This window comes from Mauremys mutica, unplaced genomic scaffold, assembly GCF_020497125.1.
Source record: "Mauremys mutica isolate MM-2020 ecotype Southern unplaced genomic scaffold, ASM2049712v1 000909F_np12_subseq_1:113575_obj, whole genome shotgun sequence".
In the NCBI taxonomy this organism is placed as follows: domain Eukaryota; kingdom Metazoa; phylum Chordata; order Testudines; family Geoemydidae; genus Mauremys; species Mauremys mutica.
The window spans coordinates 74,730-90,125 of record NW_025423072.1 but is presented as its reverse complement, the minus strand read 5'-3'; the positions used below and the strand labels follow the sequence as shown (position 1 = coordinate 90,125).

Genomic DNA, 15,396 nt, shown 5'->3' with positions numbered 1-15,396 from the left:
CTGAGCGCCCCCCCCGAGCCTCCATTACGAGCCGCCCAGGCTACCTCTGCTCAGTGGGTGGCCAGTCTCCCTGTGTCTCTGCTGTTCGTGCTGGGGAGCCCGGCCGGCCTTAGGGGTGGGGCCCCCGGCAGCCGCCCAGGGCTCCAGGGGGTCAAAGGGCACCGTGTGGCCGTGCAAAGCTGCTCACTGCTCTCCCCTGCCCCAGTGCTCCTCCGTGGCCCCACAGAGGGTGGGGGGAGCGAGGAGCCACACTATGTGCCCCATGCGTCCTGGTCACTTTCCCCACCTGGGCTGGGCTGTGAGGGGAGCATCAGAAGCTGCTGCTCTCTGCCCTCCCCTTACGCAGCCCGGCTGAGGAAAGTGACCTGGATGCAGGGAGCTCGGATGATGTCCCTTCTCGCCCCCCCTGCCCCTGCTAGGCAAGGCTGCTGTGTGGTGTCTCCATGGCTGCACTTTCAGTGATGCAGGTTTCTCGATCCCTTTGTTCCAGGGGCAGCCTACTAGATAAAATTGAGCAAGAAATGCTTCCCAGTGGTTTTTAGGACTGGAATTGCTATTTTCAACAGCCATTGCCATTTTTTTTCTAGTTTTGTTTGTTTGAAAGGAAGACAGTGATATTGCACTGGCAAATTCCCCATAGAAACAAAGAATAATAAAGGCACCTCAACTTTTCCTCATTTATGGAGGACAATCTTATAATATGCATCCAGATCTCCTCCAGTCACACAAGCTGAAAATTGTTTCACTTTACTGCAGTTCTGTAACCATGCGGGAACCAATCCTGTCTGTGTTCTGTGCACATCCAAAATTCCTGCTGAATGACCCGCCTTGGGCGCAAGTTACCAGTGACCCAGGGCTGGGACAGAAGGAGGGTGCAGGTGTGGGGGGGAGCCCAGGGCTGGGGCAGCAGAGGGTGTGTGTGGGGAAGGGGCAGCCCAGGGCTGAGGCGGCAGGTGGGGGGGACGCCCAAAGCTGGGGCGGCAGGGGGGTGCGGGTGGGGGGGAGGCCCAGAGCTAGGGTGGCAGGGGGTGCGGGTGTGGGGGGCAGAGCCCAGGGCTCAGGCAGCAAGGGTTGTGGGGGGGAGCCCAGGGCTGGGGTGGGGGCAGCCACATTTTTTTTCCTTGGGGCGGCAAAAAACCTAGAGCCGGCCCTGCCTCCACCCATCGTGAAGTAGGTAGGAGCGGATCATTATTATCCCTACTTGAAAGAGGGAGAAGCTAAGGCTGAGAAAGGAGAATTGATTTGTCTTAGGTCACACAGCCAGTCAGTGGCAGAGTTGGGAATAGGACCCAAGAGCCCTGATTTTCAATATACCTGCCCCTGGAAATTTCCACTACATGCATCCGCTGAAGTGGGTATTCACCCACAAAAGCTCATGCTCCAAAACATCTGCTAGTCTATAAGGTGCCACAGGACTCTTTGCTGCTTTTACAAACTAACCATCAGATCTTGAATTTCAGACATTGAATGACCTGAATAAAGAGCTCTGTGATGAGCTCCAGATCAACAACAGTGCACAGTAATTATTCAGCAAGTATTTGAGGAGAACTGCAATGTCAGAGAGAATCATGAACTGCTCAGAGACCATTAATGGAGAGAAGCAGCAAAATTCATCAAACATAGAACTGGTTCTGAATTATTTCCTTGGTCTTAAAAGAGAACAACAAGAACCTGAGTCTCCTCCCTGTCAATAACCCCCTGCTCAGCCAATCAGGGTAGAGACTGAGGACGGGAGGCTGAGGGTTCTCACCAGAGAGCCCAAAGGATGGCCCAGGTCACTTGTGGGGGATCACTGCCCGAGCTCTATTTCAGCCCCACATTTTTGGGTGGACCTCCCACAGTGGGAGCTGCAGAGCACTCCCCCGCAACACACACACACACACACACACACACACACACACACACACACACACACACACACACACACACACACACACACACACACACACACACACACACACACACACACACCCCTCTCCTGCTGTTGGGAGGGGAACAGGAGAAAGGACAAAAGAAGCAAAAGACAAAGAGAAAGGAGGGATGGATGGAGGAAAAGATGAAACAAAAACGATAAACCCCAATGTCCCCAGTGATTCTAAGGGACAAAATCCCAGGTGCGCAATAAAATTCTGCCTCCTTAAGCTCGAGTTTTCCATGCTCAGAATTCAACTGTCACCAGATGGATCAGACTGAACAGGTTTCAAACCTCCAGGAGGCTCTTACCTTCTAAACAGGGACGGCTGTTTTCTAGTAAAATCACTACAAGGGAAGGAGAAAACTTGAAAGAGGTTCCTCCTGGCGCTCACGTCCGTGAACCCGAATACTCTCTCAGTCCTCAAAGAGAGACCTGGAGAAGGAGACTTGCGGAAGCAAAGCCACAGGGGTCTCTGAGGTTTCCCTGGCCCCTCGCCCCTGTCCTGCCTGGCTGATGTCAGCATCTCTCTGTGAGGTCACCACCTCCCCACCACCTTGGACCAATAGGCTGAGGTCCTTCAAAAGGCCTTTGTGATGTCACTGCCACACCCCTCCCTTGCTGTACCAATGTCCTGCCCCTGCCCAGGCACTTTGGAGGTTTGAGCTACTCCCTGGGGATCACCCCACTCAAGGAGCATTCGTTCTAGGCAGCAAGCCGGCTAGACAGGGAAACATCAGATGCTGCTCCCAATGTTACACTCGGTTTTTCAGAAATTAGTCGACTTTATGGCCAGAAGAGACCATTAGAGCATCTAATCTGACCCCCTGCATATCACAGGCCTCCTGTATGACACAATAGTGAGTTTATTACGCAGGATCCACCCCTCCCTCACTGTGAATAGTACATGAACCAGCCTTGTAATGGAGCTGAGATTTCCCAAGAACTTCAAGCAAAATACACCAGTTTCATAAAACAGATTTATTAACTACGGAAAGATGGAGTTTTAAGGATTATAAGTGGTAGGCATAAAAGATCAAAGTAAGTTACCATGGAAATTAAAGATAAATTCACAATCTAAACTTGACACCTGATTACACTAGGCCGTAGTTCGGTTATGCCACAGGAAGGCTTAATGCTCGAGCTGCAGTGCATGCTGGGCAGGCTTAAGGCCGGGCTCCCCATGGCAGGAGAGAAGAAGAAGACGACTTTGCTCACAGGCAGTGCCCTGCCCCCACTCCCAAGTCATTAATGGACATTCCAGGTCAGCCAGAATGGAGCAGCGGTTTTCACTCCACCAAGTCCACTTACGGCTTACAGGCAACTCCCAGACCCACCATGTCGGCCAGAAAGGAGCCCACTCAGCCTCGCCATTGCTGCTTTTCCTTCCCCCCAGAACCCCGCTTCTCCTGGGCTGCAAGGAGCCACCCCTGGGAAGCCAAGAGGCAGGCACAGGATTCTGCCTCCCAGCAGCCAACCGCACCTCCCCCGGCTTTGCAGAAGGAATGGTGACGCTCTACTAACCCCACTTAGCCGCAATGAGGTGCTTACTTTCTGCCCTGCCTTCCTCAGCTCGACTTTCCTCTTTTGCCCCATTCCTGCCTCACTTCCTCCTTTGGCAAGTCATGCAGAGGAGGCCAGCAGGAAGAGCCGGCCTCCACCGGCCAACCTCCAACAGCAGAGGAGGCCAAGCCACAAGCCTCCAAAAGGTGATACGCCGCACTCCTCTAGGTTCTCCAGCCTGATGCCAAGGTGCTTTCTCCACTGCTGTCAGCACCCTCTGTCATGCAGGGGTTGGAGTTATCCCACGGACAGGCCAATAGGAGAAGGAGGAGGCCTTCCTGAACAGCAAGGGGATCTGGCAAAAGGAAGCCAGCATATTTCTGCCTGGTTTTGAATCAGGGACCTTTTGCGTGTTAGGCAAATGCGATAACCACTACACTACAGAAACTCCATCTGCTTGGCTCTTGCTCACCCTGGCACAGACCGATGGACAAACCTGGAGAAAGTGGTGGCAGCCCTTCAATAGGTCAGCTGGCAGAGCAGAGGACTGGAGCGGGCACTCAGGAAGTCGTCCTTACGTCGCCCTTTTGACTCCAGCTTGAGGGAGAGCTTCTTTTTCTTCCCCTTGCTGACAAAGAGCAAGAGAAGAATGAAAGGTCAGGTGGGCCAACTCGGTGCAGAAGCCCATGCTGCCTTTTCCTGCTGCATAGCATGAAATGAGGGACTCATGGCAGTTAAAGGAACTGCTGCACTTTTAGAAAACATCCCACCCATGCACAAAGGGGGATAGAAGAGCCTGTTAGTCTAGCACGCTCCCAGCTGAACTACTTCAGCAGCTGCTCGGTTTCTTTTTGGCCTCCTGCTTTTCTGTCTGGGATGTTGTTGTCAGCTATGGCACAGAAAAAGGACATAATTGCGAGCGGCCCATGAAGACAAGATTCACTTTTGCCTTCCTTGCTCGGCTTTACTCGCTTCCTCGCCCTATTCCTGCCTTAGTTCCTGGGTTTCCTGAAGGCGACGGGGGGCCAGCAGTACCAGGAGGAAGTTGGGCAGCTAGACCCTGGTGGCAAAAGTCCTGCCGCCACTTGCCACCCCACTGTCTTCTCCCAGCGTCACATATTGGCCACCAGGGACTTGGGGCCCAGCAGCGCAACGGAAGGCAGTGGACAGAGCCACCCTCGCCTTGAAGCTCCGGCTCATTAAACCACATCTTCAGTCGCTGATGGCCAATGAGAGACCGACATCACTTGCTATTTTAGCACTTTAAAATGCCATTGGCCAATCTTTGGATCTCTTTAATGCTGCGCTTCAGTTCATGGGGGAAAGGAGAGAGAAGCGACCTTTCAACTAAAGGCCTGGGGTTAACATCCTAACGCTGTCTCCTACTGTAACACTATTTAATACCGACCCACCCTGTGCTGGTGAGTGCTCCATTGCTAGAGGTTAGTACATTTCAGTTACTGTCAAAATTAAAAAGTTTCTATATGCTTAAAGAAAATGCATTTGTTTTATTTGCTTATATATGGCATGAATAAATACAGGTTTACAGAACCTAGCCTGCAAATTTATCATCTTATATGACAGAGAATATCATGCATTTGAAATTGTGCGTCAAAATCATGAGCTGAGCTACAAATGCAATGAAAAATAAGATATTCAAAATTTTAACATATCGGGGGGGGCACCGAAGACACATCTTGCCTGGGAGAGGCACTTGGTCTAGGGGAGGCCCTGTCAGGGAGAACAGGAGTTAGTGGCACACGCCTATTTTCAGGCTGTAATCTGTGGGCGCCCTGCTCTGGGGGAGGGATCGCGGCAGCCCAGACTCAGGGCTGGAACAGGCCCCGGATTGAGGGGGTGGCTGCAGGGTTTGCAGCGCTCTGATGTCTCAGACAATGTGTCTCTCCCAAAGCCTCAGATCTGCGTCCCCCGAAGGCTCCTGCGCTGCCTCCGCTCCTTTCACAGTCTATAGCAAGGAGCAGCAGCAAGGGTCAGGGATGAGCCATAGGGCACTAGGTGGGTGGCCGAGGCTTCAGGAGCCCAGAGTGTGTGTCTGTCTGGGGCATTTTGGCTGAGACCTCAGGGACACATTGTGAGGCAGAATCCCAGGCATCTTATGAAAAGAGCATAAGGACGTACGAACGGCCAGACTGGGTCAGACTGGGTCCATCTAGCCCAGTATCCTGTCTTCCCATAGCGGCCAATGCCAGGTGCCCCAGAGGGAATGAACAGAACAGGGAATCACCAAGTGACCCATTCCCTGTCACCTATTCCCAGCTCCTGGCAAACAGAGACTAGGGACACCATCCCTGCCCATCCTGGCTCAGAGCATGTCCTCCATGAATCGATTTAGCTCTTTTTTGGAACCCTGTTATAGTCTTGGCCTTCACAACCTCCTCTGGCAAGGAGTTCCGCAGGTTGACTGTGCGTTGTGTGAAAAAATACTTCCTTGTGTTTGTTTTAAATGGGCTGCCTATTAATTTCATTTGGTGACCCCTAGTTCTTGTGTTATGAGAAGGAATAAGTAACACTCCTTATTTACTTTCCCCACACCAGTCATGATTTTATAGACCTCTAGCATATTTCCCCTTAGTCAGCTTTTCTCCAAGCTGAAAAGTCCCAGTCTTATTATTCTCTCCTCATATGGCAGACACGCCATACCCGTTTCTGAACCGTTTCCAATTCCAGTACATCTTTTTTAAGATGGAGCGACCATATCTGCATGCAGTATTCAAGATATGGGCGTACCATGGATTTATACAGTGGCAATAAGATTTTCTCTCTTATTCTCTATCCCTTTCTTAATGATTCCCAACATTCTGTTCGCTTTTTGCCTGCCACTGCACATTGAGTGGATGTTTGCAGAGAACTATCCACAGTGACTCCGAGATCTCTCACTTGAGTTGGAACAGCTATTTTACATCCCATCGTTTTCTATGTAGAGTTGGGATTATGTTTGCCAATGTGCATCACTTTGCATTTATCAACATTGAATTTCATCTGCCGTTTTGTTGCCCTTTCACCCAGTTTTGTGAAATCTCTTTTTAGCTCCTCCCAGTCTGCTTTGGACTTAACTATCCTCTGTAGTTTTGGATCATCCGCACATTTTGTCACCTCGCTGTTTAGCAGATCGTTTATGAAGATGTTGACTAGTCCCAGTACAGACACCACTAGTTACCTGTTTGCATCCTGAAAACTGTCCATTTATTCCTACCCTTTGTTTCCTGGCTTTTAACCAGTTATTGATCCACGTGAGGACCTTCCAGAGGTGAACGTAAGCTGGTACATTCCGGTATGAGGTACTGGCAAGAGCGGGTACGCTGTGCCAGCCCGGCCCGGCTTCCCCAGGCTGGTGATTTAAAGGGCCCAGGGCTCCCTGCAGCCTCCCAAGCCCCCCTGGCGGAGCCCCGGGGAGCAAATCACTGCCCTGGAACGCTGCTCTCTCCCGCGCTACCAACACAGAGCAGGGGCGGCGGGAGCTTCCTTACAGTGGGGGGGGTCACTATTGTCTGAACTGTGGCACTCCCATGAAACCCTTCCCCAAGGACCCACACTCACACCACCTCTCCCCCCGAGGCCACACCCACAGAATGCCTCTCCCCCCCCCCAAGACTCCCCCTTTCCCCCCTCCATCATTTATCCTAACAGCCAGTTAAGAGTGGTGGGGCCACGGCCCTCTAAACCCCGTTCCTGCACCCCTGACACAGAGCTAAGCAGCAGTGTGTGTGTGTGTGCGTGTGACAGAGGCTGCTGTGCTGAGCTGAGCCAGTGAGGGAAGCAGGGGCTGATGTTGGGGCTGCCCCCTCCCCCTGCCTCAGGCCTGGTTGCTTGCAGCAGCTGTCTGAACATAGAGACAGTGTGCCGACACACTCCCTCTCCCCACACACACACTCCCTCTCCCCACACACACACAGTCTCTACCCCGCCACGCACACTGCAGTTGAAAAGCAGCTGGCAATCTAGTAAGATGCCCATGGAACGGTGGGATAGAGAAACCTGCATCATGTGATGCTGTACCAGCCCATGAGGCATTGCAAGCCCTTCCCAAAGCACCCTGCAGCCAGTTGCACAGCTACCCACAGTGCACTGCTCTCTGTGGCCATCCAAGATTCTAGCCTGGATGTGCTCTGGTGACACAAGGGGCATAGTGTGGACATGCAGCAGCTGTTTAATTAAAACACTTTAAAGCCACATTACCCAATAGTGTAGACACAGCTTGAGAGTGAGACAAGACCCAGCTCCCTTGAAACTAAAGAGCCACAACTTTCTCCGTAGTTGGCAGGACTTGAACCTGCGCAGGGAGACCCCAATGGATTTCTAGTCCACCGCCTTAACCACTCAGCCACAACTACTTGGTTGAGATGTGTCTCTCACTGCACTCTAGTTCTGTTCTCACTGAGTGATCAATTCCAGTTGTTTCCTCAGACCAGCTCCCTCAGCACACACACTGCTGTGCCCTTGTGTAAGTGTGTCCATGGCTGAACTGCAAGAATTCCTGCTCATTTCCCTTCTGGCTGGAGCATGGTTAGAGTGTGTTTGTGGTCAATGACATTGCTGTAGATTGTTGTCCATTTCCTGCCTTGATCATTCAGACAGTCCCTTTCCTGCCATATCCCCAGCACATCAGTGAGTAAACTCAGCTTTTTATTCCATCCTTGATGTTTCATGGAATAACAACAGACGACTGAGGAAAGAGGTGGGCAGGGCGGGTCTCAGGGGAGGGGCAGAGAGGTGGGGGCGGTGGGCAGGGCGGGTCTCAGGGGAGGGGCAGAGAGGTGGGGGCGGTGGGCAGGGCGGGTCTCAGGGGAGGGGCAGAGAGGTGGGGGCGGTGGGCAGGGTGGGTCTCAGGGGAGGGGCAGAGAGGTGGGGGCGGTGGGCAGGGCGGGTCTCAGGGGAGGAGCCGAGAGGTGGGGGCGGTGGGCAGGGTGGGTCTCAGGGGAGGGGCAGAGAGGTGGGGGCGGTGGGCAGGGCGGGTCTCAGGGGAGGGGCAGAGAGGTGGGGGCGGTGGGCAGGGCGGGTCTCAGGGGAGGGGCAGAGAGGTGGGGGCGGTGGGCAGGGGGGGTCTCAAGGGAAGGGCAGAGAGGTGGGGGCGGTGGGCAGGGCGGGTCTCGGGGGAGGGGCAGAGAGGTGGGGGCGGTGGGCAGGGCGGGTCTCGGGGGAGGGGCAGAGAGGTGGGGGCGGTGGGCAGGGCGGGTCTCGGGGGAGGGGCAGAGAGGTGGGGGCGGTGGGCAGGGCTGGTCTCAGGGGAGGGGCAGAGAGGTGGGGGCGGGGGGCAGGGCGGGTCTCAGGGGAGGGGCAGAGAGGTGGGGGCGGGGGGCAGGGCTTGTTTCAAGGGAAGGGCAGAGAGGTGGGGGTGGGGGGCAGGGTGGGTCTCAGGGGAGGGGCAGAGAGGTGGGGGCGGTGGGCAGGGCTGGTCTCAGGGGAGGGGCAGAGAGGTGCAAGTGGTGGGCAGGGCTGGTCTCAGGGGAGGGGCAGAGAGGTGGGGGCGGTGGGCAGGGGGGGTCTCAGGGGAGGGGCAGAGAGGTGGGGGCGGTGGGCAGGGCGGGTCTCAGGGGAGGGGCAGAGAGGTGGGGGCGGTGGGCAGGGAGGGGGGTCAGGGGAGGGGCAGAGAGGTGGGGGCGGTGGGCAGGGCGGGTCTCAGGGGAGGGGCAGAGAGGTGGGGGCGGTGGGCGGGGCGGGTCTCAGGGGAGGGGCAGAGAGGTGGGGGCGGTGGGCAGGGCGGGTCTCAGGGGAGGGGCAGAGAGGTGGGGGCAGCGGGCAGGCCTTGGGGTAGGGGGTGGAGAGGCACAAGGAGGCCTTCAGGGAGGAGAGGAGCGAGCGGAAGGTGGACCAGCAGGCCCCAGCCACAGTGGAAGAGCGGGGGTGGGAAGTGGCCAATGGGAGTGAGGGCGGAGCACAGGTGGGGCCTGAGAGGGAGGAGAAGGAGGGAAGGGGGTGGAGGGGGAGGGCCGCCCAGAGGATTCAGGGGGCCTGGGGCAAAACAATTTCAGGGGCCCCTTCCATAAAAAAAAGTTGCAATACTCTAGAATCCTGTATTCACATGGGGGCCCTGCAGGGCCTGGGGCAAATTGCCCCACCTGCCCCCCCCCCGGGCAGCCCTGCCCTCAGCCTCCCCTCGTAAGTCCCCTGCCCCCTAATCATTTTTGTTGCCCTCCCCTAGACTCTCTCCAATTTGTTTCTGTAGTGGGGGGGGCGAAAGCTGGATGCAATGCTCCAGATGTGGCCTCCCCAGTGCCGAATAGAAGGGAATAATCACTTCCCTCGATCTGCCGGCAATGCTCCTACTAATCCAGCCAATACGACCAGGTACCCATATTGAATGCAGACCCAGCAATATTTGAGAAATTGGTTACTGTCCATTCAGGAGGTTATTTCCTACCTATTCACAAATAATGAAGATGCTCTAAGCGGAGGGGAGAGAGCTGTCCCATCTGTGTAGTTAACCCATCTCCCTGAGAGGTGGTAGCTATGTCGCTGGGGGAAGCTATGGGGGTGGGGGTGCAAGCTGTGGTGTTTACATGGATCTATAAGTTTAATCAAGCCCCATTTTTAAAAGCACTATGGTCTGGGAACAGAACAGGAGATGGCTGAGGCAGGGCCTGTCCTTCAAAATCTTTAAGATCTCTGACTTACCTCCACAGCAGTTATGGGGGTATAGCTCAGTGGTAGAGAGTTTGACTGCAGTTTGAGTGGTCCTTAGTTCAAATCCAAGTGCCCCCTTACAAGCCTCTTCCTTCAACAAAAATAATGGCATTTCTGTTATGTTCAGGAGTTCCACTGAATAGGGATCCCTGAAATGAATAAAAACACTCAATGTTTTCCTGTGCAAATGCATAAAAACCTAGCAAACATGTCCCTTCACTGAAATCAGTTCCTTAAGAATCCTTATTGAGGTTGCAGGAAAAAAACATCCCGATGTGTAGAAAGAATAGTAAATATGGCAGGCGACAAGCTTGGCTTAACAGTGAAATCCTTGCTGATCTTAAACACAAAAAAGAAGCTTACAAGAAGTGGAAGATTGGACAAATGACCAGGGAGGAGTATAAAAATATTGCTCAGGCATGCAGGAGTGAAATCAGGAAGGCCAAATCACACTAGGAGTTGCATCTAGCAAGAGATGTTAAGAGTAACAAGAAGGGTTTCTTCAGGTATGTTAGCAACATGAAGAAAGTCAAGGAAAGTGTGGGCCCCTTACTGAATGAGGGAGGTAACTTAGTGGACAGAGGATGTGGAAAAAGCTAATGTACTCAATGCTTTTTTTTTTGCCTCTGTCTTCAAAAACAAGGTCAGCTCCCAGACTGCTGCACTGGGCAGCACAGCATGGGGAGAAGGTGACCAGCCCTCTGTGGAGAAAGAAGTGGTTCAGGACTGTTTAGAAAAACTGGACGAGCACAAGGTCATGGGGCCGGATGCGCTGCATCCGAGGGTGCTAAAGGAGTTGGCAGATGTGATTGCAGAGCCATTGGCCATTATCTTTGAAAACTCATGGCGATCGGGGGAGATCCTGGATGACTGGAAAAAGGCTACTGTAGTGCCCATCTTTAAAAAAGGGAAGAAGGAGGATTCGGGGAACTACAGGTCAGTCAGCCTCACCTCAGTCCCTGGAAAAATCATGGAGTAGGTCCTCAAGGAATCAATTCTGAAGCACTTAGAGGAGAGGAAAGTGATCAGGAACAGTCAGCATGGATTCACCAAGGACAAGTCATGCCTGACTAACCTAATTGCCTTCTATGAGGAGATAACTGGCTCTGTGGATGAGGGAAAAGCAGTGGATGTGTTATCCCTTGACTTTAGTAAAGCTTTTGATAAAGTCTCCCACAGTATTCTTGCCAGCAAGTTAAAGAAGTCTGGGCTGGATGAATGGACGGTAAGGTGGATAGAAAACTGGGTAGATCGTCGGGCTCAATGGGTAGTGATCAATGGCGCCATGTCTAGCTGGCAGCCAATTTCAAGTGGAGTGCCCCAAGGGTCGGTCCTGGGGCCGGTTTTGTTCAATATCTTCATTAACGATCTGGAGGATGGTGTGGACTGCACCCTCAGCAAGTTTGCAGATGACACTAAACTGGGAGGAGTGATAGATACGCTGGAGGGTAGGGATAGGATACAGAGGGACCTAGACAAATTAGAGGACTGGGCCAAAAGAAACCTGATGAGGTTCAACAAGGACAAATGCAGAGTCCTGCACTTAGGACGGAAGAATCCCATGCACTGCTACAGACTAGGGACCGAATGGCTAGGAAGCAGTTCTGCAGAAAAGGACCAAGAGGTTACAGTAGACGAGAAGCTGGCTATGAGTCAACAGTGTGTGCCCTTGTTGCCAAGAAGGCTAACGGCATTTTGGGCTGTATAATTAGGGGCATTGCTGACAGATCGAGGGATGTGATCATTCCCCTCTATTAGACATTGGTGAAGCCTCATCTGGATACTGTGTCCAGTTTTGGGCCCCACACTACAAGAAGGATGTGGAAAAATTGGAAAGAGTCCAGCAGAGGGCAACAAAAAATGATTAGGGGGTTGAAGCACATGACTTATGAGGAGAGGCTGAGGGAACTGGGCTTGTTTAGTCTGCAGAAGAGAAGACTGAGGGGGGATTTGATAGCTGCTTTCAACTACCTGACAGGGGGTTCCAAAGAGGATGGATCTAGACTGTTCTCAGTGGTAGAAGATGACAGAACAAGGAGTAATGGTCTCAAGTTGCAGTGGGGGAGGTTTAGGTTGAATATTAGGAAAAACTTTTTCATTCAGAGAGTGGTGAATTACTGCAATGGGTTACCTAGGGAGGTGGTGGAATCTCCTTCCTTAGAGGTTTTTAAGCTCAGGCTTGACAAAGCCCTGGCTGGTATGATTTAGTTGGGGATTGGTCCTGCTTTGAGCAGTAGAATGGAGTAGATGACCTCCTGAAGTCCCTTCCAACCCTGATATTCTATGATTAGATGCTCTAATGGTCGCTTCTGGCCATAATTTCTGAAAGACTGAGTGTAGCATTGGGAGCAGCGTCTGATGTTTCCCTGTCTAGCCGGCTTGCTGCCTAGAACGAACGCTCCTTGAGTGGGGTGATCCACAGGGAGTAGCTCAAACCTCCACAGTGCCTGGCCAGGGGCAGGACATTAGCCAAGCAAGGGAGGGGTGTGGCAGTGACATCACAAAGGCTTTTTGCAGGACCTCAGCCTATTGGTCCAAGGTGGTGGGGAGGTGGTGACCTCACAGAGAGATGCTGACATCAGCCAGGCAGGACAGGGGCGAGGGGCCAGGGAAACCTCAGAGACCCCTGTGGCTTTGCTCCAGCAAGTCTCCTTCTCCAGGTCTCTCTTTGAGGACTGAGAGAGTATTTGGGTTCACGGACGTGAGCGCCAGGAGGAACCTCTTTCGAGTTTTCTCCTTCCCTTTTAGTGATTTTACTAGAAAACAGCCGTCCCTGTTTAGAAGGTAAGTGCCTCCTCGAGGTTTGAAACCTGTTCAGTCTGATCCATCTGGTGAGAGTTGAATTCTAGGCATGGAAAACACGAGCTTAAGGAGGCAGAATTTTATTCCTCACCTGGGATTTTGTCCCTTAGAATCACTGGGGACATTGGGGTTTGTCCTTTTTGTTTTACCTTTTCCTCCCTCCATCCCTCCCTCCTTTCTCTTCTTCTCATGCTTCTTTTGTCCTTTCTCCTGTTCCCCTCCCAACACCAGGAGGTGTGTGTGTGTGTGTGTGTGTGTTGCGGGGCAGTGCTCTGCAGCTCCCACTGTGGGAGGTCCACACAAAAATGTGGGGCTGAAATAGTGCTCGGGCAGTGATCCCCAGCAGTGACCTGGGCCATCCTTTGGGCTCTCTGGTGAGAACCCTCAGCCTCCCGCCCTCAGTCTCTACCCTGATTGGCTGAGCAGGGGGTTATTGACAGGGAGGAGACTCAGGTCCTTGTTGGTCTCTTTTAAGACCAAGGAAATAAGTCAGAACCAGTTCTGTGTTTGATGGATTTTGCTGCTTCTCTGCATTAATGGTCTCTGAGCAGTTCATGATTCTCTCTAACATTGCAGTTCTCCTCAAATACTTGCTGAATAATTCCTGTGCACTGTTGTTGGTCTGTAGCTCATGTGAGAGCACTTTATTCAGGTCATTCAATGTCTGAAATTCAAGATCCGATGGTTAGTTTGAAAATCAGGGCTCTTGGGTCCTATTCCCAACTCAGCCACTGACTGGCTGTGTGACCTCAGACAAGTCAATTCTCCTTTCTCAGCCTCAGCTTCTCCCTCTTTCAAGTAGGGATAATAATGATCTGCTCCTACCTAGCTCAACACACTCACTTTTCCCAAAGACACACACACTGTCTCTCCCCACACACACACACACACACACACAGTCTCCACACTGAAGTTGAAAAGCAGCTGACAATCTAGTAGGATGCCCATGGAACAACGGGAGAGAGAAACCTGCATCACTGAAAGTGCAGCCATGGAGACACCACACAGCAGCCTTGCCTAGCAGGGGCAAGGGGGTGAGAAGGGACGTCATCCGAGCTCCCTGCATCCAGGTCACTTTCCTCAGCCGGGCTGCGTCAGGGGAGGGCAGAGAGCAGCAGCTTCTGATGCTCCCCTCACAGCCCGGCCCAGGTGGGGAAAGTGGCCAGGACGCATGGGGCACATCGTGCTGCTCCTCGCTCCCCCCACCCTCTGTGGGGCCACGGAGGAGCATTGGGGCAGGGGAGAGCAGTGAGCACCTTTGCACGGCCACACGGTGCCCTTTGACCCCCTGGAGCCCTGGGCAGCTGCCGGGGGCCCCACCCCTAAGGCCGACCGGGCTCCCCAGCACCAACAGCAGAGACACATGGAGACTGGCCACCCACTGAGCAGAGGTAGCCTGGGCGGCTCGTAATGGAGGCTCGGGGGGGGGCTCAGCCTCCCCAAACCTTGCGTTGCCAAGGGGGCAGTGGGGCCCATGACTAGGGGCCCTGGCCAAATTGGGCCCCCCTGGAAAAGTCTCCCCCATGTTGGCCCCAGGGCTGGAGGAGCTCCCACTCCCTGCTACGGCCCGGGGGCTGCAGCAGGGGCACAGAGCTTCTCTGGTCTCGGGGCCGCAGCGGGGCAGGGGTAAAGGAGTGACCGGGTGGGGCCAGTGGGGGAAGGGGTGGAACAGAGGTGACAGTGGGTGGGGCCGTGGGTGGAAGGGGTGGAAGGGGGTGGAGCCACACACAGAAGTGGGGGGGGTCATGGTTGCGGTGCTGGGTCCCCCGCACTTGTTCTCCCTTTCCCTGGGCTTTGGCATCACTAGCCCCTGCTTAGCGAGTAGGGTTCAGTGGTCCCCAAAATGTGGGGCGTGACTCCTAGGGGGACACAGAGGAAGATTGATGGGGGCACCTCAGGGCCTGAGCCAGCCCCCATGGAGGGCAGGGAGGGAGCCCCACTCAGCCCCAGCTCTTCCCCAACCCCACCCTCAGCCTGGGCCCCTGGCTCCCAGCCCGGCCTCGACCCCCTGACCCCCATCCGCACCCCTCTCCCCAGCAAGTAACGGCCCCACTGCCAGCCCCGGTTCTCGACCGCGGCTTCCGAGGGGCCACAGCCATGGATACGAGGGCGCAGTGTGAAATGTTTGGGGACCACTGGGTTAGGGTGACGTCCTCAATCACTTCTCTGCAGTCCAATGAAAGCGATTCCTCACCCACCCACCCCTCCGTCAGGACGGCCTAGGTACGTTCTGCTGCCCTTCACTCGTACAGGAAGGAGAATAACATTTCATTGCACTCAATCCTAAAGTGATTTGCAACCCACCACCATCCCAAACTGGTCATTTTGGGGAAGCGGCCCCATCATGCTGCATAGCTAGGCAGAGTAGGGGTGTCTGTGCAAACACGGCCTGTTCCTGAAGTCTTCCCACAGCTCATCACTAGATGTGAGGGGGGAGCTCATTCAGCCCCTGCTTCTGCTTAGTATTTAAAAACTCCTTAGTGGCCCTATCTCTGCCGGACTTTGATTTCTCCTCCTGTCCCTGTCTTAGCAGCTCA

General features: G+C 53.9%; 1 non-coding gene across 1 annotated transcript; it reads right to left on the bottom strand.

The window, feature by feature from the left end:
- Positions 1-7,685: 7,685 nt before the first annotated feature.
- TRNAS-AGA lies at positions 7,686-7,767 on the bottom strand. Its single transcript has one exon. It is a non-coding gene; the product is annotated as a tRNA-Ser (tRNA).
- Between the last annotated feature and the right edge of the window lie 7,629 nt (positions 7,768-15,396).